We start from the raw sequence: 5,883 nt of genomic DNA on the forward strand, positions 1-5,883 counted from the left end.
TGAGAGGTTGTGGAGTATCATGCTGAGCTACAGGGGGATGCTTCCTTTTCTGGTAATTCTGCAGGAATTTCTTCCCAGAAACCGTGCCCTCCCATGCCCCCCGCCCCATGTCCCATGCCCCAATAGAAAGCTTTGGAGCTCTGCCAAACGGCCAGATCCCCACAGACAAGTCCCAGAGCCCTGTGGCAAGCACGGTTCAGGACATCACCTAGCCCCACCCTGCTGGAGACCATGCTGACCTTTAGCTCAGCTGGCAAATCTTGTCCGGTTAATGGGGCGACACCTGCTTCAGGGCAGGGAGAGGAATGAAAGAGCCAGATTTGCAAAATGGGTGTCTGGGGGTCCTACTGTACCCACAAATGTGTTCCTCTGGGTTCTCAGATTATTTGAAACCAAGATGACTTTGTTGCTAACATTGAATAGTTGGAGATTTTACGTAATTATGTGGAGTTTGGGCTTCATTTGAATGTTTTAAAGTGCCGGGAACCTTGGATCCTTGCATCCATTGCAGAACAATCCATCAGAGCTGACCCTCTGCCCCGTTACATGGTCCGGACCCCTCCCCCCACCAACCCTGACCCCAGGCATCCGTAGCCCCTGTTTCCTGGGGCTCACACCCTTAGGCTTCCCCACCTGGCTTATCCGTCTGGCCCCCCCGCCACTGCAGGTTTTTATAAAACACTGGTGTCTGCATGGGGACAGTTGGCCATCGCTTTGCACGGCCCTGCCTCCCCTCCCCAGGCGGCCAGCTGGGGTTTGTAACAAGTGACAGCTGGCCTAAGAGAGTCAGCCACATTGCTCAGAGGTGGGATCTTTCAGATTTTCCACGGAGACGATGCCCTTTCAGCCCAGACACAGCCATGCTTCTGAGAACATGATCCTCCCCGCCTTCTGGAAGGACCACAGAGGCTGATGTGTATGGGGTTTCTGGCACAGCTCCCTTGCAATCTGAGGCAGCTGGGGTGCAAGGTTAGCTCCATGCACCTACCTGCCTTAGCGAAGAGTGTGGTCCTTCTGCGTTTCAAGATGTGGTTGCCTATGACAATGGCATTGGCTGAGGTCTGGGGTCTCACAACGCTGTTGTTCCTAGTGATTCATTTTTCCCTTTCCCTCCAGTGGTGGCACCACGTGTGCATGCATGTGCATGCCGGGGTGGGGTGTCTGGTCGGTCCCTGGTGGGGTGTCTGGCGCAAGGGGAGAAGGGCCGGTGATGACTGTGCACAAGACCACTCTGATAGAAGGTATATAGCTTGAAGGTACTGTTCATGGTCATTCTCCCCTGCTGGCCTGGGAGTTCCTGGAGGATGGAGGCTATGTCATCTTCATTTTTGTATCTCCAGCACAGACTCACTAGCTGGTGTGGACTAACTGCCTGAATAGATAGGTTAACAGTGAGTTGGTTCTTTGGTTCTGTGCTCTCTCTGCACATCGGGGGCAAGGAGTTGCTAGATTACCATGGCGGTTGCAAGACATCAGGCTTGTGAAGAAGGCGGAGAAACAGCCTGGGCTGGGGAAGGTGTGCCAAAATGGCCCCAGGGCCAGGGACCTCACCTTGGTTCTGCCACTTCTCAGCCACGGCCTTTTCCAAAAGAAGGACAATCCAATTCAGTCTTTAAGGCTCTCCTGTCTGTTGAACCTCTCTGTTCCCCTCACCTCTCCCCTCAGCCCCTGCACTGTCTGCCCAATGTAATAGCCAGGTCTGGCTCTGGAACACAGTTTCTTGAGGGCCTCCGATGCATCATACTGACCTGGGCTGAAGGGCCCATCACACCTCCGTCAGCAGGGGCTGGGTGCAACAAAGCTTTCACGACCGATGAAGACTTGCCATCCCGAAATTGGACACATGCCCCCTCTCCCTGCTTTCTCCAAGAAGCATCCGTACCTGAATCCTGCTACATCCATTGCTGGCACTGGGAGCTGGCTCCTGGGCAGAAAAGGCAGGACTCCAAGGCACCCCTATGTAAGTCTTCAGTGAGAAGGTGTCTGCTGAGATGGTAATCACCTGAGGGGAGTATCTGATCCCAGCTGGGTTTGGTTTGCCCGGAAATCCACATTCAAAACTTTGGGGTTTTTTGCTCGTTGTGTCTAAAGGGAAATGAAGGCTAACTCAGGGTTTGGGACCCAGTAAGGTCAGAGGCTGTGTCCTATCAGGCCCCAAAGGGGCTCCATTCAGGCTCCAAAAGAAAAGGATTTGGAGTGGGTTTTGGAGGGATGCACAGAGCAAGGGAAAATAATCCTCTGGCCGAGGAGATTTAGGTATAAGGAGTGTAGATTCCCTAACTCTGAAAGCACAGGCTTTCTGAGAAATGGGAATTGGAAAAATCCAAGTACAGAATGCGTAGGTGGGTGAAGTGATTCTTGGGCTAAAGGTCTTGCAGGAGGGAAATCTTTTTCTTGTGCTGGAACTGAAGGCTTCCTGAAAAGGTATCAGAATAGAAGGTGGAGGGTTACAAACTCAAGTGCCTACCCGGGGCCAGACAGGATGTGGGAAGGGCTCCAGGCTGGTGATCTACTGGTGGGGGTGGGGAGAAAGGGGTGTTGGTGCGGGTGGGTGCTCTGTCCTTGTCTCTGTTGGCTGAACTCTTCCAGAATGGTCGGACGGGAAGTAACTGAGGAAGGCCTGAGCGTGGGTTCATTTCTGTGTGTCCTGGGAGGCTCACTCATACCCACTCATACTCACATCTCTGCCACACCCGCCCCTGCCACGTCTCTCCCAGGCTTTTGCTGCTTAACTGTGCCCAGCATCCCCCAACCCCCAAGTCCAAGTTAACTAGTAACTTGGACTTGTGTCCAGCTGGCCATCTGGGTTTTCTTGCCTTGTGCGCTCAAGAATTTATGCACACATTACTCCCCACACTTCCTCCTGCACCCCCCACCCCAGGCACACACACTCCACATGCACATGACATCTCCACGGAGAGGCTGAGTATCACTGTCCCCCTGCAGTTCCCCAGGACCTGAGTGTCTCTCCTTGCGGGTGGACCTGTGGGGTCGATGAACCTGGGACCTCTGAGGTTTTACTATCCAAGACAAACTAGCGACTGTTTCAAACATACTGGCCTGAATTGGAAGCAAATACTGAGTCTAAATTGTCTAAAGGCGACTGGAGCTCCAGGCTCTCCAAATCCGGCTGGAGAGTTCCGATTTACGGAAACACAAGAATGTTCTGCTTTGACTGCTCAGAGCTCTCCATTCCCATCTATTGGTTTTACACATTTTCCCCATTAGAAAATGAAGCAATTAGAAGACAACCCAGATTGTTTTGCACTTAGGGGTTTTCACATATCTACTGGGTAATTTCATATCGGTAGCAGCTCGGGCTTAGCATCTTTAAAGAGTCTTGTTTAGATTTGTCTGGATAATGTTTTCCAGTTCAAAGTAATGTTAGAGCCGTAAGCAAATGCTTGGCAAAACTCAGATCTATTAGCCCTGCCGTTCACACCTGCAGTCTCTCTCCATCCAGGTGTGGGGTTAACGTAAGCATCTCAGGTATTTGCGAAGATTCTTTAGGAAAAAAGAAAACAACAACGACACAACCCAAGACGCTTCATCAGAAATTACTTTACTGGTACTAAAACCTCAGTTCACAAGAATTTATAAAAAGAGATGTCTTTTAAATGCCAGGCAAGAGATTTGGAAGCATTTTGGCAGATTGGGACGTGTGGGACCAACCTGCTCCAGGTTCTTCTTATGTTAATAAATATTCATTTTGTTGGGGGGCGGGGATTCCAAGTACTTCGGCAGAGGGTCCTTTTGAAGAAGGAAGATCTATTTCTATGGCAAAAATCATGGTTTCTTCAGTATCAGGTGTTCTTTTCTAAAAATGTGACTCTTTCCTAACAATTCAAGCCTCGGGTGGGATGGATTCAGCTACGGCCTTTTCTTCCTGCGAGCAGATAAGCAAAACCAGGTGTGAAAACAGTACGCTCTTCCCTTCTCCGCCACCTTTGTTTCGTTGGAGGGGCACGCGGAAAAAGCTTCATTCAATATTGATAGTGTTTCGATATGTTAAAATCAACAGCAAGTCAGGAATCTTAGATAAAATGTGTATAGATGGCATTTCCCCCCAGTTTCACCTTTTTGGACCAGAAGAGTCAATATTTTAAAGGGATTTTCTTCTCTCCTCAAAGCCTGCAAACAGCCTAGCTATCACAGGGAGCATGTCCAATTGGTACTGGAATGGTTCCTCCTGAAACGTCGGTAAAAATGACATTATTATTATCATTTTAAAAAAAAATCTCTTTCCCACTTGTGTTCAATTAAGCAAATTTGGGGGTTGAAAACAAAAACCCTTAAAATAAAATTTTCCTTCATCTGGCAGAGAGTAACAATGATCGTAATAGGTAAAAATAAATGCTTTGTCATTCTAACAAATATTTTAAACCAAACCAGCAGATATATTCTAAATATATTTCACTTAAATTTATTTGAAAGACACACACACACAGAGAGAGAGAGAGAGAGAGAGAGAGAAAGGGAGGGAGAGACAGAGAGTGTGCCTTAGTTGCAGCTGTCTCCAGAGTTTGGGCACAAATATTCTTTCATTCCTTTGCATGATTTCGATAAAATTAGGTCAAAGAAATGTTCATTTGAAAACAGTGCTTTGTCATATTATCTACAACACATGTCTAGCAAATTTATGAATCCAGCATTCATCGGCGCGAAGTTCCAAATCCTAATGAATGGTTTAGACAGCATTGTCATCAATTTTCCGCAGGTGCAGCTGAGGCAATCAGTCACTTCAATCAAAAGCCTCCGTCAACTTGCGTGGCGCTGTCATTTTTTACACTCGGATTGCTGAAATTAACAAAAACGATCCCTCCCTGGATGCCTGTACCCTCGTCCCGCCTTTGGGTGGCGCTTTTGAGCAGCGCTTTCCAGCAAGCCGAGCCCGCAGATTTCACAGCATTCTTTTTTCCTTTTTTTTTTTCTTTTACTTTATACTAACATAATATTTCTTTTGTGATATTATGGAGATAAAATTGCACTGTGTGTTTTAGCACACATTACAACAACCTCTTAAGGCAAAAAAGTAAATTCATGCAAATGAGTTATAGAAAGCGGAAGGATTTGTGGCTGGTGCCTTGCCTGCCCGGTAGACCCGGAGACCGCGCTGGGAAGGCTCCCGTTACCTCTGCGATTCTGTCAGGGTCTGAACTTCTTGGCCCCTTCCCCTGCCAGGCCGCCTGGTAGACTGCAGTCTGGGCTCTCAACTTTGGAGCTGTTGCTTTAAGAGTTAAGATTTAGAAGCCTTTCCTTTGCTTCCAGCGGGTCTCTGGAAATCTTCTCCAGGGCAGACTTTATTGGTACCGGGAGAGGCACGTTTTATGACAGTATGGGCGATGAGAATTCTATTCCTACCTTTTCAGCTATCGAGCTCCCTCTCCTCAAAGGGTTAATAGCAAATTCTGCAGATCCTTTCACTTACCTTGAAGGACTCCAAAAGGATCCAAAGAAGCAGAAAGCTTTGGCTTTTTATATCATTGAAAAATAACATTGTTTCCAAAAGTCTCTAGTCCAGAAAGGATCTCAATAGTTCCGGCAATATAAAGAGAAAAATGCAAGGGATACTCGCCACCTGCCCAAGACCAACACTCCTGTCTTTATCCCGAGAGCGGCACCAGGTGCCTTCTAAATCTTTAAAATATATGGACAGACAGAAAGCACTTAGCATCCGCTCCTCCATGATGAATAGAGTTAACCTTTGTAGTTTGCCAAAAGTCAGTAAGTTTTTCTTTCCCATTTATTTCAGGAGAATCAGGAGTACAAAGGCAGGTAGGACCAGATCAACTCACATTGTCTTGGCCTTTTTTTGCTTAAGGACAGCAGTCAGATTGCTCACAGCAGCCGGCAGGAGAGATGTACTAATATTAACTTATTTAA

General features: G+C 47.7%; 1 long non-coding RNA gene across 1 annotated transcript; it reads right to left on the reverse strand.

Annotated features, from left to right (window-relative positions):
- Positions 1-3,635: 3,635 nt before the first annotated feature.
- On the reverse strand, positions 3,636-5,534 carry LOC116579045. Its single transcript, XR_004281121.1, has 3 exons — positions 5,429-5,534; positions 4,077-4,189; positions 3,636-3,886 (listed from the first exon to the last, which is right to left on the reverse strand). It is a non-coding gene; the product is annotated as an uncharacterized LOC116579045 (long non-coding RNA).
- Between the last annotated feature and the right edge of the window lie 349 nt (positions 5,535-5,883).

The sequence above is a fragment of the Mustela erminea genome, chromosome 19 (genome assembly GCF_009829155.1).
Source record: "Mustela erminea isolate mMusErm1 chromosome 19, mMusErm1.Pri, whole genome shotgun sequence".
Lineage (NCBI taxonomy): Eukaryota > Metazoa > Chordata > Mammalia > Carnivora > Mustelidae > Mustela > Mustela erminea.